At 39.6% G+C, this 21,549-nt stretch overlaps 1 protein-coding gene across 1 annotated transcript in view; it reads left to right on the top strand.

The window, feature by feature from the left end:
- CSMD2 (CUB and Sushi multiple domains 2) overlaps positions 1-21,549 on the top strand; it is a 916,375-nt gene that overhangs the window by 348,548 nt on the left and 546,278 nt on the right. The gene's annotated exons all lie outside the window — the stretch shown is intronic.

Below are 21,549 nucleotides of genomic sequence, written 5' to 3'. Positions count from 1 at the left end.
TTAAATGGATTTAGGAGTGTCCTGTAAATATGTGTCTGCTGCTCGCAATCAATATAGACAACCTTATTACATAAACATACATGAATGAAACATGTTGATTAGTGTTCTTAAATTAAATGGAAAACAAAGTATTTATTTTCCGAACAAACATTGGCAAGGTTGTTTACTAACGTGATAATTCAAAGTGAATTCAAAGTAAATTTATAATTTAAAGGCCTTAATAGCTGACTTAGAGAATTTTTCCAGCTTAGCTTTTTTGACCTTAAATTGGAAATTCACTTTAAATTCTTACTTTAATGAAGTGGTTCCCAAACTTTTTAGGTTCAAGGCGCCCTTAATATTTCAATATTTTTCCAAGGTGCCCCAAGTTAAAATAATGTCCTAGGTTGTATATATGTACAGTGTAGTGACATATACTGGGCACCTGTTTGGAAGAAATGCTTGCCGTTCAAGCACAGATCCAGAGCCTAATCTCGGGAGGGGCACTGCTAGATAATTTAAAGAAACAATCCAGGCACAATATCCACTACAGCACGTTGTAGTGGTTATGGTGCCAGTAGTGCCGTAGTGCCCTCCCAGAATAAGTAGTCAAACTATTTAAGAACAGTTTGAAAACTTACCTAGGATCTGCTGGGATGGAGGCTGTAGTAGGGGATAGGTGCAGTAGTGTTTCTGAGGGGTGCAATATGTGTGTGTGTGTGTGTGTGTGTGAGGGGTGCAGTGTGTGTGTATGCCTGTGTAAGGGGTGCAGTGTGTGTATGTGGGGTGCAGTGAGTGTACAGGGGTGTATTGTGTTTGTGAAGCATGTAGTGTATGTGTGTGAGGGGTGCAGTGTGTGTGTATGCCTGTGTAAGGGGTGCAGTGTGTGTATGTGGGGTGCAGTGAGTGTACAGGGGTGTATTGTGTTTGTGAAGCATGTAGTGTATGTGTGTGAGGGGTTCAGTGTGTGTGTGTGAGGGGTGCAGTGTGTATGTATGTGAGGCAGTTTTTGCATGAGGGGTACAGTGTGTGTGTGGGGGCAGGTTATATGAGGGGTACAGTGTGTGGGATGCAGGTTGTGTGAGGGGTACAGTATGTGTGGGGGCAGTGTGTAAGGGGTACAGTGTATGCGAGGGGTGCTGTTTGTGTGTATGGTGGGCAGAGTGTGTGTATGGGGGCAGTGTGTGTATGGGGGCAGTGTGTGTATGGGGGCAGTGTGTGTATGGGGGAGTAACGTGTGTGTATGGGGGGTAATGTTTGTGTATGGGGTAGTGTGTGTGTATGTGGGGGTAATGTGTGTGTATGGAGGGGCAGTGTGTATGTGTATGGGAGGGTAATGTGTTTGTGGGGGTTAATGTGTGTGTATGTAGGGGCAGTGTGTGTGTGTGTGTGTGTATATGGGGGTAATGTGTGTATGGGGGCAGTGTGTGTGTATGGAGGGGTAATTGTGGGTGTGTGGGGGTAGGAGGGCAGATAAATATATACTTTTTTTATTTTAATTAATACAAGTTTTTTAATTTAATTTTAATAAAAATAAATGTTATTTCCATATCCCCCCTGCCTGCTTATCTTTGCCTGGGAGGGGGATAGTACTAATCCCTGGTGGTCCGGTGGGGAAGCCCTGGTGATCCCAGTGGTGAACGTGAACTCTAGCAGCCTCAGGATCTGCTAGAGTTCACTCTTGCGAGATTCAGAGCATTGCCGTGGTAACCGCGGCAATGCTCCAAGCTCGCGAGAGGTAAAACCCGTCGGAGCTGCAGGTTAGAGCTCCCCTTGTCCTCTCTCCCTTCCTCCCCTGACGGCTGCCGCATTACAGTGCTTGCTGGCTGTTGAGGGGATCTCTGATCGCGGCACACAGTTTGTGAACCGCTGCTTTAATGAATAAAAGAGAAAAATCTTTACAATAGCGACTTGTGAAGTTGTGTTTAGTTTGGATTCTTGCAAAAGCAGCCTAAAATAAATCTCAAAACTACTTGGGTATATACTTTTTTTTCTCCAAATTTGCCATTTTAAGCCAGCGGCTAACCAATATATTTCTCTATAACCCCTGTCGTGGTACAGACATGGAGAGAATGTGATCCCGTGGGCAGAGGGAAATTTTATTCTAGCCCTGAGTTCTAGGCTCTAGCTCATTAGCAACTGCTTGGTTGTTCCTATCAGTCATCCCCAGGTTCTCCTAATGTATTAATGTATTCGTCTTCTTTCATTTGTGCTACATTATTCCTGTGATATACCAATGCAAATGCAAAAAAAAAAATTAAAAGCACTTTCAATAATATACAAATCAGGCTACCAAACATTCATAGGCGATGCTTATAGCTAAGAAAGGCAAACAAAAATTAAAGGCAATGTGGCATTAATGTTCCTTGCAATCAAATTTAGAACTTTGCGAAATACACTATCAACATTATGTTTTGTTTAGCTGTTAATAGCATGGATTTATAACCTTAGCGTTGTTGGAATCCAGTTATTCAGGAATTTTATATTAAAATAAGTAGACAGAATGAATCTTGTAAAGCGTGTAAGAAATGATTTCCCTAAAAAAATACATAGTTTTATCTAGTGCTTTAAAAATGACACCTGCAAGCCACCCAAAACTGCCATGGACCTTGTTTTTTCTCTGATGTCCCACTTTATCATGCTGATTGCATTTCCGTAACCAACTACACACAATTTTTATATAATTTCATGACTTAATCCTAACCATCTACATTAGAAGTCAGCGGGGAAACACACTTATGCACATCACACAGTTTTGTGAATTTTGTTGCTGTGTAACACTGTGATTAGCCAAAATATACATATATTGCAGTGTGTTTATTGCTTTGGAAATCTGTGTTAAACCTGCACACACCAAAATATAACCGAGAGTTTAATTGCTGTAAATCTCTGTGATAAACTCTTTCTTAAGCAAATATGAGTTGTATTGTTGTGAATCTCTGTGATACACTCATACGCAACAAAAAGATTACTTTGATCTCCTAAATAACAGGGACACAAGTGTAAAGAAAAGGAACAAGTAGATTTGGAAAATGTATTCTTAAATGTTATCAGAATGTGGTATTATTAAATATATCAATATGTAATTATGCTATTTTATAAAGAAAAAGTCTCCAAAAAATTATTAAATTTTTCTTTAACCCCTTAAGGACACATGACATGTGTGACGTCATGATTCCCTTTTATTCCAGAAGTTTGGTCCTTAAGGGGTTAAACATGTCTATTAAAAAGCAGTTCCCTCTTCCTGCTCCACCTCCCTTCAAATAGTCTATTCCACATATGCAAGAAAAAAGATTGCATTGAGACAGGTGCATCATTGACAAAAGGTATTCCTGCACTTCTGTAATATCTCTGCTTTGCAGTGGAGCTTCTAAAAACTATTTTTTTTTTAATCTTTCATATAATCTAACATCTAATTATCATTTAGATACATTTAAGAGGATGCAATTCTGTTTAGATGTGGATTCAATATATTATCTAAAAAAACAGTGTTTACAAGCAACTGCCTGTAATTTTACCTAAATACCCATCAATTTTTTTCAGTCTTTTAACTTAAAGCGTGTATTTACTAACCAGTAAGCAAAATGATACACAGTAAAAAAACTAAATGAATACCAAAATGGCTTAAATCTCGATTTAATTGTTTTAAATAAGCTTTTTAAGTGATTACATATTTTTGGATAAACTTTTAAAATACTTTTTTTCAGAATATCAAAATATCAAATATATCATATATAAAAATTATTATTATTTTGTATTTTTGTTGTGCATTAGGTAGGTACAAACACACCTGAGGTACCCCAAAGGCATTATTCTGGCTTCATGTCATGCTTTACATTGGGGTAGAATATGGAACTAGCACAATTTTATATTACGATACAAATATACATGCGTCAACAGGCTATGGTATAGAGTAGGTTAATAATCTGATAGTTATGTCGAGTGACGTTAGCAAGACGAAGTGAGATTAATACATGCTGATGCCAGTAGCCTAGTGCTGTGAGCTAAACTGCATATTATATTCTGGTCTATAGGTCTAGCTTGTCTGGTTTAGGTCATGCAGGTTAAAACATTTTACAAGTTAATGGCTAATAAGGGTACAAATGACTGTCGTCTAGAGCATTGAGTTAAGGGGAGACTCGCTAGACCCTGAGTCTATCGAACGGGGGTGTATGTAGCATCAGGACAGGGTATTATGCATAGGAACCCGGTGTAGAGAGTGTTCGGGTCATGACAGAGTTTGTAAGTGGTCATCTCTCTCAGCTAATTCCCTCGTTTTTTTTTTTATTGCTACATAAAAAATAACCTATTACATATTTAAAAAAATCTAAAATAATTTTAAAAGATTATCCATGTAACGGATCACCTGGCACCACGACTGGGTACCCCCATTGAAGGATGCTCCTAGCGCTTCCTGAGGACTCCAAGCACTCCAGCAGACACCGTAACCACTGTAAACTCCTTCAGGTAGCAAAACAGGAACAAACTCTTATAAGAGCTTAGTGATTATAGCAAGAGAGTGTGACGAGCATAGCAATCCCTTGAAGACGATTCCCCCAATAAGAGACAGGACTCCAAATTGAGGGTGAAGTAGAACTGTTTTAATAAGCCTCAAAAGTCTTTCTTTTATGCAAGTTTTAACACAAAGTTACCACCCACATGGTCTTGTGGAACAGCCAATCAAACACAATACAATACAGTTAGACACTCCCAGCTAGGACACACAAATCCTCCCCTCTGCCTGTGATATAATTACTGTGCACAATGGGTTAATTTAATTATCACAGGCAGTAAAATATACAGTTTCATACAATATTCATAACTTCCAAACCATACATGCAATTCTCATTAAAGTTACATATTCTGAATCAGCATAGCTTGCATCTGAGCGCTTAATATAGCCGAACATCGCTCAGATCCCACGAACACAGTCAAATTGCCATGTGGTTAAATAATAGCAAAGGCTGATGAGAGACCGAGGAGGGACAAATTAGCCAGTTCCAACTGGTCTGGCAGTGTCCCTGGGACAACGCCCTGCTGGAGAACAATGGGACAGGAAACGGGGAAGGGGAAAAGGCACACCTTCCCATGGATTCAAAGTGGCAGAAGAAGTGTCCCAAAATCTAATAAGCTCAAACAGACTTTTTAAATGGCAATACTTCCCAGGGGCCATAGTCACAAGGCAAGAGGCTGGCAAGCAGGCCTCTCCAAAAACCAGTGGTGAGGTCCCTTTTGCCACAATCCAAAAATATGAAATCATTTTAAAAACTTATACAAAATATTAAAATAGGACAACTATAGCATTAGGAATACAAATACTATAGTGCTCCTGATCCTAGTTGTATTCAACCGCCACCCCTTTTTCCAGTGCCGAGGCTGTATTTGGATTGCTCAACTCTCCACCTCCAGCAATATCATCGAGGAGGCACGGACAACTCTGGTGATGGCCAGCCTCTACGAGGAGCATTGGGGGCCTGATGTGCATACCGGACAAGTGCTGCATGTAAATCCAAGCTTCCCTGTAGGAAAGCATTGTATTCAATGCTGTCCTATAAGCTTCCATGTGACATTACCAAGTTTTACTTGGTCAGTGCAGCAGAAGTGACTTTAGTGTACGTTTGGTATACTATGTTGTCCTGACAAATGTTGTCTTAAACGCCACAGGGCTGCATAGCATGTTCAGCTGTTCGCCCCCTTCCACATTAAATATGTACAAAAACACATTTAGGGAGCATTCTTCTTGAAGTCAGTCAATTGTTAGTCAGTTATTGTGTTTTCAAAAAATGTGCTGTGCTATAAATCTATTTAAATAAGTCAAATAAGTATATTCAAATTCACATATATAAATCAACATTTCGACCACACAAAGGATCTTGATCAAAAAAATAATAAATATATATATATATTTATATATAATCCCTTGTGTCTCGCACTCATATGTTCCCAGTCTTGTCCATGCCTCGGTGCAACCTTCGGTTAATCATATAACAATACCTTGGTAGAGAGCACTCGTATGACTTGTCTTGGTAAACAAGATGCTTTTATTCAGCAATCAAAAATCACAGTATGTCAGTGTGACGTCTTGATAAAAGTCTGGATGGACTGAAACGTCGACACTGACATACTGTGATTTTAGATTGCTGAATAAAAGCATCTTGTTTACCAAGACAAGTCCTACGAGTGCTCTCTACCAAGGTATATATATATATATATATATATATATATATATATATATATATGTGTGTATATATATATGTATATGTATATGTGTATATATATATTTGTTTTTTATTATTATTTAGATATTTATTTACATTTCTTATATATATAAATGTTAATTTTACGTGTATTTTGATATACACACACACACATATAATGGAAAATCTTTTCATAATTACCGTAATTTCCTTTTCCTGGTCATAGGCCATGGCAGCACAACAATGAGTAGCTCCTCCTATCCCTAATTAGACAGGAACTCATAATTAAAAGAAGGCTATATAAGCCCCCTCCCACCCTTCCTCCCTCAGTCTTGTTTCTAGCAATAATCCAGGTGATATCCTTGTGCTGCCATGGCCTATTACCAGGAAAAGAAAATTACGGTAAGTAAGAAAACATTTTCCTTTTCCTGGCCATACCCATGGCAGCACAACAATGGGTAATACCCAAGCAATAACCAAGGGCATATTTCCATCACCCTTCAAACAAGCAACTATAACCCCAATTCTAAAGAAGCCCATCCTTAAAGGAACACTATAGTCCCCTAAATTACTTTAGCTAAATAAAGCAGTTTTAGTGTATAGATCATTCCCCTGCAATTTCACTGCTCAATTCACTGCCATTTAGGAGTTAAATCACTTTGTTTCTGTTTATGCAGCCCTAGCCACACCTCCTCTGACTCTGATTGACAGAGCCTGCATGAAAAAAACTGGTTTCACTTTCAAACAGATGTAATTTACCTTAAATAATTGTATCTCAATCTCTAAATTGAACTTTAATTACATACAGGAGGCAGGGTCTAGCAAGCTATTAACATAGCAGGGGATAAGAAAATCTTAATTAAACAGAAATTGCAATAAAGAAAGCCTAAATAGGGCTCTCTTTACAGGAAGTGTTTATGGAAGGCTGTGCAAGTTACATGCAGGGAGGTGTGACTAGGGTTCATAAACAAAGGGATTTAACTCCTAAATGGCAGAGGATTGAGCAGTGAGGCTGCAGGGGCATGTTCTATACACCAAAACTGCTTCATTAAGCTAAAGTTGTTCAGGTGACTATAGTGTCCCTTTAACCCTAACTCCCGATCCAACTACCGTCCTATCTCGCTATTGCCTTTTGCATCATGATCCTTGAAAGAGTTGTGTATGTGAGATTGACAGACTTCCTCGAGTCCAACTTTCTGCTAGACCCGCTTCAGTCTGGTTTCCGCGCTAAGCACTCTGTGGAAACGGCACTGACCAAAGTATCCAATGATCAACTCACTGCAAAATCTCGTGGTCACTACTCTATCCTAATTCTCCTTGACCTTTCTGTGGCTTTTGACACTTTTGATCATAAACAGCTTTTTCTCATCCTCCGCAATATTGGTCAACAAGATATTGCTCTCTCCTGGTGCTCCTCCTACCTCTCCCAGTGCTCTTTCAGTGTTTCTTTCTATGGCTCTGCTTCTTCTCCCCATCTCCTCTCTGTTGGTGTCCCCCAAGGTTCAGTCCTTGGTTCCCTACTGTTAAACTCATTAGCTTGTTTGGCTTCCAATATAATTTCTATGCGGATCACACAAATCTATCTGTCCTCTCCTGATCTCTCCCCGTCTCTCTGACGGGGAGAGATCAGGAGAGGACAGCCTCTCTGACTGCCTCTCTACTATTTCTAACTGGATGGCTGCCCACTTCCTTAAATTCCACTTGACCAAAACTGAAATTCAGGTCTTTCCTCCCTCAAGTGTTACTACTCCTGTGTCTGTCTGTTTCCAAGTCAACGGTGCTACCATCAGCTCCACCACGCAGGCTCACTGGAACAAGTCTTTTTTCTTGACTATTGCTTTTTATCAATTGGTCCCTGAGGAAGTTCATATATAGAACGAAACACGTAGGACCTGTGGACTTTTAAGTTTTCATTAATTTAATGTTTTTATGTATTTTTTGTAATCCTTTATTTTTGATTTATCAATTAAACCGTTTTATGGGAGCTGTTTTGGTGTGGCTGGATCATTGGATCATCCTAGCAACCGGGGCCCCCTGCGGTCATCACTGAAGGAGGATTCTTTATTACCCCCCATCTACATCGTGGGGAGGAACATCTAACACGCTTTTATTTCTTGGAATTTGTGAGTGTAATGGAATATTTTGTTTTATTTACTGGTTCCAGACAATATTGCACTACTTTTTTCTGTCCTTCATTTTAGGCACATCAGCAAGATCCCAAAATATCCTATTTTGTATATATCTGTTTTATGTGGTTGCCAACTGGGAGGCAACTGTGGGATGCTGTGTACCTATAAGTTAAGTTGTTTAAAATATTTGGTTTTGCACTGATCACTTTTACACTGGTGGTTTGCAAATTTGCTATTTGAAGCCCTATATTTGTAAGTTTCCAACACCCCATAAAACCTGTAAATGGGGGGTACTGTTGTAGTTGTGTGACATCGCTGAACACAAATATGTGTGTTTTATTTTAGTAAAATCTAACCGTAACATTCACAGTTAAAATGCTATGCAGAAACTGGAAAAAATAACATTTCTTAATTTCTCACACTTTCTTAGATTTTATTATTTTACAATTATGTTCCAAATATAAAACATTGATGTAAAATCAAAGCCCCATTCACCTGAAAAAAAATATATACTATAATAAGTGTGTGTGCACTTAATATAAAAAAGGGTGAATTACGGTTGAACAGACATATAATCAAATAGCCAATTTTTATTTGATTTTGTTCTCGAACTTGTACAATGTCCTTTGTCCTTAAGGGGTTAAAAGGACAGGGCAATGCACCCAGACCATTGCATTAGAATGAAGTGGTTTGGGTTACTTTAGTATTCCTTTAAATCAAGGACTTAGAAAAAAGCTGATCTATCAAGAACAATTTAGGACATTGAGTTGAAGTGAAATGCTCATTTATATGAGTATATATATTGTTTTCATTTTTTTTTTTTTAAACAATAACCATCACCCCCTCTCTCTGCACATGAATGAACTACTGGGTGAGCTGTATATATATAGCTGTGTATATATATTTATATATATATTCTATGTGCTGCTATACAAATTACTTTATGAAAAACTGTAATGTATTTATAAAATATTCAACAAGAAATCTCGAAAAGCACAGACACACAACTCTGCCTGATATAGATATTTATTTGAGCCTCTCTCTGCATACATTTCCCTGCCTACATATAGCATAGCTTTTCTTCCAACCTCGGGAAATAGCAGAGAAAGAAATGGAGCTCATACATTGTAAATCAAAAGGTTTGCAAACAAGGCCATAGCTCATGAATACAATTTTATAGTTCTGCCTCTCTGATTCATATCAGCTCTGAAAGGACAAACAGAGCTACCATTTTTATTATACAGTCATACAGTTGTATTGAGTTTTTATGCTTTGTTTTATGCACATGAACAGGATTTTTCAGTTGCTAAGTTGATGAGAGTAACGCTTTTTTTAAAGCCCTTTCAAAATTTTACACCTCTGTGTTTGACTTAAAGCAGTCTACAAACTACTCAAAATGAATTTGCTTCTATTATTTACAGCATAATCTAGCACAGTTATTCACTAAACTGAGCATTGCCAGGAGTTCAAAGTGAATTTAAAGAGAATTTCAAAATTCAGGGCAAATTTCTCCAATTCAGTTTGAAATGTGAAATTCCTTCTGAATTCTCAGCAATTCTCACTTTTGTAAACAATCTTGTATGTGTTCTTAGGTAGGCTTCATGGAGGTTTTTTTTATTTTTTGACCTGCCTTTTTTTTTTAGGAGTCAAAGTCAAGGCATGACCTCATAAATCGATTCTGCCAATTGTAATTCCCAATGTTGCTGACATCACATCTGTCTGTGTTCTTATAAATCCCTAATGTAATAGTCTGCGCATGGGCAGGGTTTGTTTTGTGTGAACGAGGTGTTGTGTTTGTTCTATCTCATCCCTACCTCTAGTATATGACAGAATCATTCCAGTGTTAATTTTGGCAGCAAATTTCAATTTAGTTTTAATTATAGTCTTTTAACTATAAATCCATTTTAGTCATATTTTAGTCATCTGAATTGTTTTAGTTGTAGTCAACCAAATCTCCAGTAGATTTTAGTCGTCTAAATCTAATGAGTTTAGTTAAAGCCTCTATCTATCTCTTTTGCCTCTTCCCCAGACCCACTGTGTCTCTTTGTGTCCTCATAGCCACTCTAGGTGTCTCTCTCCCAAGCCCTGGTCTGTCTCTTTTGCCCATTCCACAGCCCCTCTGTGCAGCGTTAATTTTGGCGGCAAATTTTAATTTAGTTTTAGTCATAGTCTTTTGACTAAAATGCCATTTTAGTTTTAGTCATATTTTAGTAATCAGAATTGTTTTAGTTTGAATCTAGTTTTAGTTGAAATTTGACTAAAATTGTTAGTTGACAAAATTAACACTGGATCCTTCAGCCATATACATGCATCCTGGGTCAGACAGTGTTTGAAAACCAACAGTTAGTTTCTATGGCCTTTCCTGCTTCTGTGCAGTTGGTGAAGCAGGGAAAATCATGAAGACTAGCTGTTTGTAGGGGAGAGTCGGGTGGACTGGGAAGGACTGAGATTCCAGAGGAATGGTGCAGACCATACAAATAAAATGGGGCTGAGGTATCTCGTGATGGTACAGAGAAGTGTCATCAAAGGGGAAGAGAGATTGCCAATACACAAATCTAACAGTATAGTGTGATGATTAAAGGGTACATCATGTGTAGTAGATTACTGAGACTTATTTAAGACATCATGGTTTCTACAGCAGAATCTCATGTGATTGAACCCTTTCCAGCTCATGTGGCATATTATCTAAATGTGTATTTATTTTATTTAATACACAGGTAATTAGAATGTAAATTCTGCAATGATACTTTTTGTAACATATGATGTTGCCGAGGCTTTTCAGAGGTTAAGACAAAAGACGCTAGTGGCTGAATGAATTCAAGAACACAACTCCAGAGTGGACATAAGTCAGAAGGTCACCTGGAAACTATGTTAGTACAACCATTTATCAGTTGTCTGAAGTAGCCTACATTATTTTGGCTGCATCAGCATCAAAATGTCCTTTGTCAGACACCATTAATCTCAGGCAAGTCACAGGAAAATATCCAGTCGAAGCTTGAGCACAAATACATTTCACAAAAAGCTTGGTAGAAATAGTTTCCTTGAGTACTAGAGTAGAACTGGCATCTGGCACCTTGCAATGCAATGAGGCAAAGACACAGCAGTAGAACAGAATGTTCTAACAACACTCAAAACAGTTCTGTCAATAAAATGCAACAGGAAATTCAGCAAGTTATTTAGTTATTTACTAATGAGTCAAAAGTCAATATGCAGGTACTGGTGGCAGGGTTTTTGAGATTTTTAAGTGTCAAAGTGTCAAAGAAAATGTTATTTTTCAAATGTCAGTACAAAGGTGAAAGAATGGCAAGTACATTTAAAGATCTATCCCATATTTTACCCCGTCAGAATAAAGCGTACAGATGAGTCACTCATGGTTCTCTTACTTTAATATTTAATTGATAGTGTTGAATCTATGTTCCTTCCTGAAAGGTACACTCCACTGTCCAAACACATAAAAAATAAATGACTGTTTAGTAGATATACCCAAAATGAAACCATGCATGCATTTAATTACGCCCTTTTCATTGGCAGTTCATCTAAAAACAGCTTGCAAAATGTGAAGTTCTCTTGTCTGCAGCCTTTGCAAGCCCTCCCATTACTCCCTAGCCCAGACTTTGTGTGTCTGTCCAATCACAGACTTTCCAATGCAGCTCAATGAGTGGTCTTTGCAAGGTAGATACTCTGAGCAATTGCTGTCTCGAGTTAAGCCCCACTGAGTTAAAGGAATACTGTAGTGCCAGGAATACAAAGCTGTATTCCTGACATTACCGATCCCTCTGCCTCCCCCCTCCTTCGCACCCCCTCTTCTCCTTTCCCACTCCACGGTAAATAAAAGGTTTACCTTTATTTACTTACCTTATCCCAGCGCTAATGTCCCTTGGCGCTGGATTGAAGCTACGCCCCCTACTCCGTCCCACGACGTGGGGTCTAATGCGCATGCGGCAAATGCTACGTGGGCATTAGACCTCCCCATAGAAAAGCATTGAATCAATGCTTTCCTATGGGGGAAAATCTGTTGCTGGAGGTCTGGTAGACAGCCACTGAGGGCAGACTTAGAGCTGCAATGTAAACATTTCAATTCTCTTGAACTGCAATGTTTAACATTGCAGCACCAGGTGCAAAAGGGACACAGCACCCAGGCCACTTCAATGTGCTGAAGTGGTCTGGGTGCCTACAGTGTCCCTTTAACCAAACCAGGATGTAACAGGACCAGATATCAAACTGAAAGTCAGGGGAGTGGCAAGGTTAATTGTTAAAGTGTTCATTTCTATAGAAATTTGCACTTTTTGTAATATGAAAAAAAGACACACTCTGTAGGGATCTGGAGTGTCCCTTCAAATTTACCTCACCTACGGACAGCATGCACTAAGTAGAACTTTGTGAAAACATCATGAATTGCCAATAGTGCACGGTTCTTTTTCACAATACGAGCTGCATCTTTAACTGCAGTTTGGCTTCTGTTGCTATTAAAAAAAAAGTAATTATAGCTACTAAAAAATAATTTTCTTCTTTTTGAAAGGCATTTCGGCTGTAATTAAGGTTGTTATTTTTTTATTAGAAATATTCAGTGGATTAGTTGGAGTTTTTTTATGGCATGTATTCTTGTGTGTAAGCTAACAATAAATATTTTACACACAAATAACGATGTGCACAAATGATCACTAGTTTGTTGAAAGGCTATTCAAATATGGTTGTAAAACTTATGATATTTGTGGAATTGCTGCAAAATTGTTGTGACTTCATGTTATCCCTATTAAGATGAATGTGTATTATGGCATGCTCTGTCACTACATATTAACTATTTTTTTTTTTTTTTTAAAGCAATTGAACAGTAGCTTGTGACCCAATTTGAAAAGGTAGCACAACTAAAGCTTTGTAAATGAAAAGTGCTATGGGATAATGACTTTATTAACTATATAATGTGTTAAAGTACCTGAAAGCTGTATGGAATATGTAATGCCGCAGGGGATCAAATTATTTTTAAGGTTTTATAAGAAGCAGGAAAATAACTCACTTAGGGGGGGTCAAGAGGTTTTTTTTTTCTTTTTAATCATCTGTTGAATTCTATGCTGAGCTATCTTTTGGGGCAGCTGTCGAGAAATCAACATCAACAATGTTTCCAGTGGAGAGTCATGGAGGTGGATTTGATTGTCCACAAAATGCAAATAATTACGCAGTCTAACAATGTGCCGTTCTGACTCTGTACCCAGGAGATACACGTTGTTTATAACGTCAGTTCTTGGTGCCAGCTCCTCCAGGAGAAATGAATAGAAAGTTAGCAGCAGGTGCGCCTTTTGAGTCCTGCCAAGCTTCTCAGTATAACCCTAGTGTATGAAAACTGACAGATGAATGTGTGTGCAATACGGGTACCCTGCTAGTCAGACACGAAGACATTTTTCGCTCTCTATGAGCTGCCTTTTAATTGGTTCTATATCCCTTTCTGTAATTCGGCACAGACTGGAAGGTGAGAATGAGAACTTGCCATTTACCTTTTAAGCTGTAAACCTTCTGTTGTACCATACATACATATATTTTTTATTGCAAGAATTTGTCAATTTGTCAAACTGTACAGTTCCATTATTTATTTAACCTATACATAATTGTACTGGTTGAGATTACTATCTCATAGTTTGAGCTTGAATTGCAAAAAGATTGATTCAGACTTCCAAAATCAATAGAATGAGTGTCATTAAATTGGGTAATAATATGAGGATCACAGAGCATACCACAAAGCTATTGAAAAGATAAATGTACAATTCCTGGATGAATAAAATGACATTCTCATTATTATAATTTCGGTACAGATTTGGCTAATACATAATACACAGCCTCCCCTGCAATAAATGTCTGACCCGTACCATATCTACTTGGAACCTGTACAACAGAGGCGGCTCGGCTCTCTAATTAGGCGGTTTAGGCGGCCGCCTAAGGCCTCACGCTGGCTGGGACCTCGCGGCCGCCTAAACCACCTGAGGGCAGACTGTGTCGGGTCCTCGGTCACTGACCAAGGACCCGACACCAAGAAGGGACCTGGCGGCTTGCCAGGTATGCCGCCGGGTGCGAGGCCCCTCCTGGCTGCCCGGCCAGCCATCAGACACTGGTCTGCAGCTCCAAGAACTGGCCAATCAGAGCATTGCCACGGGTTACCACGGCAACGCTCTGATGGTCTCGCAAGATTCATGGTCTGCAGCTCTGCGGAGCTGCAGACCGGAAGCAATGGCCACCAGACCACCAGGGAGCCCACTGGACCACCAGGGAAGAAAGGGTTGTGACCCCCATAACTATCACCCCCCTCACCACCCTCTGCCTCACCACCCTCAGCAGCACTACCCCCTCACTATAACCCCCCTCACCACCCTCACCATCACCCCCTCTCACACCCTCAGCATCACCCCCCTCACCTCCCTCAGCATCACCGCCCCACCATCACCCCCTCACTATCACCCCCTCCCACACCCTCAGCGTCACCCCCCTCCCTCAGCATGACCACCCTCACTATAACCCCCCCTCACCACCCTCAGCATCACCACCTCACTATCACCCCCACTCACCACCCTTTGCAATACCCCCTCACTATCACCCCCCTTCATCAGCATCACCCTCCTCACTATCACCCCCGACCACCCTCAGCATCACCACCCTCAGCATTACCCCCTCACCATCACTCCCTCCCTCAGCATCACCCCCTCACCACCCACAGCATTACCCCCATCACCCTCTCCCTCTGCAGCATTACCCCTCCCTCACCATCACCCTCTCCCTCAGCATTACCCCCCTCACCATCACTCCCCCCTCAGCATCACCCCCCCACCATCACCCCTCTCACCACCCTCTCCATCACCCCCTCCCTCAGCATCACCCCCTCACCATAACCACCCCTCACCACCCTGAGCATCACCCCCCTTCCTCACCATCAACCCCCCTCCCTCACGACCACCCCCTCCCTTATCACCCCCCTCCCTCTCACATTAACCCCCCTCCCTCAACATCAGCTCCCCTCCCTCAACATCTTCCCCCTCCCTCTCACATCACCCCCTCCCTCTCACATCACCCCTCACCCTCACATCACCCCCCTCACCCTCACATCACTCACCCTCACATCACCCCTCTCACGGTCACCCTCACATCACCCCCTCACCCTCACATCACCCCCTAACCCTCACATCACCCCCTCACCCTCACATCACCACCTCACCATCACCCCCTCTCTCACTCACCTTCACCCCCTCTCCCATTCACCATCACCCGCCTCTCCCTCTCATCACCCCCCTCTCCCTCTCATCACCCCCTCTCCCTCTCATCAACCCCCTCTCCCTCTTACCATCACCCCCTCCCTCTGATCATCACCCCCCTCCCTCTGATCATCACCCCCATACACACAACACACTTCAAGCAGCTACCCCATACACATAGGGTCCCAGACAAAAACGCAAACATGCTCACAGAGACATACATTCACACACACACACACACACACACACACAAGGATACTCTCTGTCAGACACACTCTCAGGCACATACACAGGTAAACTGTGCATCAATGTGTATATGTGACAGTGTGCATGTATTGCAACTCTATTTTTTCACTTTTTTGTTAGTGGGGCCTCATGTTTAAGTTTCGCCTAAGGCCTCTTAAAGTCTAGCGCCGCCTCTGCTGTACAATGTATCAAACTTCCTTCTTATCTCGGAATGATGCCCTATAATTTCAGCAGTATTCCCAAACCATGTTGACCCATTCCTTTACCTTTCTTCACCTGATACTCTGATTATTATTCAGCCTATTGCATTATAAATGTGGACACCGTTGTTTTATATAGAATACGAGTATGTTTGAGCAGATCCCTCAACACTTCTCTTGTCTTGTTGCAAATACTTTGTTTTTTCCACCTATTGTATAGCACTGCGAAATTTGTTGGCACTTTTTTAAATAATAATATTCTTTATGTTTTAAATGAACCTATTCATGCTCTGTCCCTACAATTATTCATTATCTAGCAGTGATTACTTGTAGTTATCAGGCCCCTCCGTGTGTCTTCCAAGCTATAATACTAAAATAATATATTGTTATTTTGTAGGGTTTATAATGTATGCTACGCACTATTTTAGTATTTTTTCTTGGAACAGACTGTCATTTATTTCTGTCCTTCTGCAGAGATATGCTCTCATACATTTCTGTATCTCCCAACCCTCTATTTAAAACTGAATTATCTATTGTACTTTCAATATCTTGCCTTTTCTTTCTGAGTTCCGGCTCATGTTGTTCTCGCACACCACAGAGCCAAGTTTGACAAAGAAACAGGATCCAAGTATATGAATACTGACTGAAAAGGCTTCTAACTGTTGATGCCACTGCAAAAATAATTCATATTTTTTTTGTACGCTATTTTAGAAACAGCCTGGCCTGTAGGTCATTTACCTGCTGATTGATGACTTTCTGTGTTTGCATGTAACAACATAAACACCGTAAGTAGAAGTGATGTGTTTTACATTGCCCGGCATTATAGACCTGCCAGTTGAGCGTCAGATTTAATGGCGTGCAGTATGTGTGCTTTGAGGTCATTATTTTGTTACGCCTCCTCAGCAGCACTCTCGTTTATATCTGTACAAGGAGAACATTTGGAGGCTGTTGGTCTACCGGGAGAGATGAAGATGCGGAAGACTCAACTTTGCTTCCAGGTCTTATCATAACTCAGATCTGTGGCAAAGTCATTAAAATCACCAATTGCAATGCTGGAGGGATGTGTATTGTATATAAAAATGCAATAGAACTGGATGCTTTGCGTACAAAACAAAGAACCCATATTTAAAGCATCTGGCTTTTTTTTTTACAAGAGAATCTATCTTTTTTTAGAGGCTTGAAGGCAGACAAAGCATCATGGGAGATGTAGTTGCACAAGTACTGGAGAGCTATCTGACTAGTCCAAGATTTGCAAATATCAGTGCAAATAGTGACCTCAATATGATTCCCAGTTCTGTTACAAACCAGCAATTATTCACCAAGTAATTAAACTTCTGAGATTTTTATTTTTTTTTGTATAAATTTTAGGATTATAATTTTATAGAAGAGAAGTTGTGTTGGATAATAACATCTGTACCTTAGGATATACTTGATCACTTAATATGTTTTAATGTGTCTTGATAAAAAAAAATACGTTAGGTATTATGATATTATTTCACCAGAGACGAAAATGATTAAATTTATCAAAAGTAAATATTCCCTTAGGTTTTATATTTTTGTTAATGCTGTGAATATCTTCAGGAAGCAGTAAATTAGTTATTTCTTTTTTCTACAGCTAATACACCATGCTCCCCTTGCATTTTTTAATTACGCAGTTTTTAAAATATTCCATTACCTTCTGTCATTATCATTTGCAATTCCCCTCATCCACATTTGTTTGTGCATTGACTTATAGCAGTCAGTGATATCGGTAAATTGGTGAAATGCATACTGCCCAGGTAGACATGTAGCTTGATTACTTGCTGGCATGGACTTGCATCTGGGTTATGAACAAGTGGCAGTGGTTGCCAAGCAGATTGTTACATTGTGTAATGTTCATCGGAGGTCAAGTGGACCTCCCATGGTGTGCTGCAGATAGCTCCACCCCTATGATCAGTGGCAATCAATCAAGTTGTTTATAAAAGAAAATGATGTGGCAACGATATAGCAGTAAGTGTGCAATGTTCAGACTGTCTGACACTGAAATGGGCTCCCGATGCTCTCTGAACATTGTCCCAGAGGCAACTTGTGGTGCTCATTATCACTGTTACAAGTCTTTTGCAGGTTCCCATTCACAGTCACAATCTACTCCCTCCCTCGAGAACATCTTTCATCAGAGCAGCATGTGCAGGCTGAGATAGACTTCAAAAGAGGGGTAGTAGCAAATAATTTCATTATCAGTGGTAAAATGGTCTGAGCAGAATTCAAGCATTGTTTTCTCAGTTCTAAGGCAGTGACGTTACCACTGCTGCATCCCCATGCTAATTCTCCTTTGAGGGCAGGTAGTATTGGGATGGAAACATGTAAGCATGAGCACTAATGTTTGTGTGCATTTGTGTACATGCGTGTATATGTATGGGTTTGTGTGTGTGCATGTATAATTGTGCTGTGCTGTAGTGCTGTACTAACAGGGTTGTTCACTATGAACTTTCTGTTTTGTAAACTGAGATCAAAGTGGCAAAATTGAGGCTAAATTGAGGCTAAAGTAGTCTAGAATTGAAATGGAGAACTTTTCCAGATCAGGTGTTTTACCATTTAGATTTGTTTGCTTAGTGAATAATTCATGCTTAGTGAAGAATTACCTTGCCCAATTCCCATTTTCTGGATTTCGTCAGTGGGGGGCATCATGGGAGATGAAGTTAGCATCTCCCATGAATGCATTGTATGCACACGTGCAATACATGCTCATTTAATTTAAATACTAAATTTTTAGCTCCAATCCCAACAGTGCAGGATGCAGCTTGAAAATGCTGGCAGGTATGCTGTTTTGAAGTGATGGTTATGGAAAAGCCTGTCTGAAAATCCATCTTAATTTAAGAAAGCAGATCATATATGTAGACCTCAAACTGCACAGTTGATGACATCATCCATACCACTCCAGTTTTACTGCTAGTATGCAGTGTGGGTCTCTAATCACAGCGAGTCCCAGTAGAGCAGGGACCATATGGTGGCTGCCTAGAGCTCAAAGATAGACAGTGGTTCTGGAAGCATGGATTTGCTTGGCCCGATTAGCAATCCCTATGTAGTGTGGAGGAGGGGGCTGGTAACATGCCTTGGGCCTTAATCCTTCTCTGTGTCCATAATTCTAACACTACAGCTAACATTAAAGAAACGCTCTGCTAAAATCAGAATTATACTAGTTAAAAGAATAGAGAGCAATATTTGACCACCCTCAACAGACTGTTTTCAATATTACTAGCATCAAGCATGCTTTCCAGCCAATTACACTCTGTTCATGCTGGGCAGCTGGCAAAGCCCAGCACCGATCGCAGTCAGCTTGGGGCCATGCAGGCAGACCCTGTCAGGGTTTGTTCAGACCCTGGGAGTCTTCCTTCAGCAGCTGAAATCCAAGTATTGCTGTGGCTGAGCGCGATCTGCTCAGTCACAGTGTTTTCAATTAATTTAACGGGCAGTGCTAAAACGAAACAAATAAAGTGATAGTGCTTTAGTGATAGTGATGTATATACGAACAATGCACATCATATATCTCCCCCCTCCCCCCCCCCCCCCCCCCAGCTTCAGAGGCCCCTTTGGAGATGACCGCAGGAAAATATACATTTGAGGAGGTTTTGAATAGTAATGTCACTTTAATTATAATTTACATTTGGTATAGAACAGATATATGATATGCATTGTGAGTATGTACATCAAAACACTATCACTTTAATTATTTAGTTTCGACACTGCATTTTTTTAAAATTGTGTTTTTTATCACATTCATTTTGCATTGTATATTCACAATGCTCTTATAAAAAGTTTATCAAAATACTCTTTAGCTGATTTAGCACTATTTAATTTATCTCCCACGTTGGAATTAGTGTAGGACCCACCTTGTGAAGTAGTGGTTGCCTTAACACAATATTTGATAGGTAATTTTAAGTAGGCTTAGAACATGTAAAACTATTTTTATGTGTACGCTATTCCTTAATCTGGATTTTGCATAAATTCTAGTCTCTATGGCAGCACAATTGCTGATACATGCTTGTGCCCCCCAATTCCCTTTTTTTCTTTATATAGGGAGATAGTCTGCTTTAACTTTGCTTATACTAATTACTAGAATAAGTTATTCTGCATAAGTATAGATTTCCAAATATTTACTTTCCGCATCTAGAGCATAGTGATTCTAAGTCCTTTCCTATATTGAGATGTTTGTTCTCATTGTACTTGGAAAACTAAAGGAGATTTTGAGTTTTAAAGAACTTTAGTGATTCATCAAAGTAAAAGAGCGATGCATGATCATTCATTGGAGAAAAGCAGCCTCGGGAGCTTAGGGATGTATTAATTTATAGAAGTGCTGGTAGATTAATGCATTAATCCTTCAACAAGTATGGAATAGATTGATACATTAAAGGATGCCATGGGCTGCCAATGCAGCTTGATGTTCTAGAACAAAAGGACGGATATAAGATAACAAACCATTCTTATTTACCAATGTATTATGTGCCAGTTTAATCCTTGCTGTTATAATAGCAGTTGTGCCTTGACATTTCTCTTTTCTGCATGCTACACACTCATTTATATACTCTCCTCGAAACTGTGATTACAGTTTTATTATGTGGTTTGAGAATCTCCTTTTTTTCCCTGAAGTGTACAAAACCATCAATAACAATTACTTTTTCTTGTGCATTGTAGTCAGGTTCATTAATTTAATTCCATTTTAGGGCAATTGAGCCAAATTAAACAGCTACACCTTCAGGGAGTTACCCGAACAAAGGATAATTAATATTTCACTTATACTGCATCCTTGCAGAAGCTTTAAATCCACTACAAAAATTATTGCATTACATGGGTCAATCATTCCTTTTCTGTTTGATAATGGAGCTAAACAATGAAGTATAATTAAACTTAGAAAGTTACATCCATTGACGTTTTCCTTCTAATTTTGTTTACAAATGCACAGCCTGTAAGGAAATTGAATGAATGTGTGGCACTGAACGTTTTATTATTTATAAGGTCACATGGCATTCTACAGCATTGTCTAATGAGTAAACACAAGACATACAAGTATTTTGAATAAAACAATTGCAACATACAGAACAAGTGCATACAAACCATGCTCAGATTTTGAACAGATTGAGTTGGGAATTTTTTAAAATAGATAACTTCCCAAAAGGGAAGAAGATATACTACAGCACGTGATGAATTCTGGGTATGATATGCAAGTTCGTACTGAGTACGTACGTAGAAAGTCATCTGTTTGCCAAGAGAGCAAACCCAACAAACTTAAAACTAACTCAACTATTAGCTTGCCAAGTAGCACCATTACTGATTTTTATTTAAGTACTTCCAATTGAAGAGCTACATATCTTTGTTTTCTACTAAAACAAATGGAAGGTTGGCATTGGTTGACAAAATAAATCCATTGTGTTATAGCCACTAGAGATGTGTTTTTGGCTAAATGTAAACATTGCTGTTCCTTCTCAGTAATATTTTGCATTGTCCAAAAAAAACGGACAGCATATATACACAAAAAACATCTACTGTCGCAACTACTCCTAGTGGATCACCAGACCTCGACTGCCATGAA

This window comes from Pelobates fuscus, chromosome 1 (assembly GCF_036172605.1).
Source record: "Pelobates fuscus isolate aPelFus1 chromosome 1, aPelFus1.pri, whole genome shotgun sequence".
Taxonomy (NCBI): Eukaryota; Metazoa; Chordata; class Amphibia; order Anura; family Pelobatidae; genus Pelobates; species Pelobates fuscus.
Note: the sequence above shows the minus strand (reverse complement) of the source record. Positions and strands in the feature narration are given on the sequence as shown.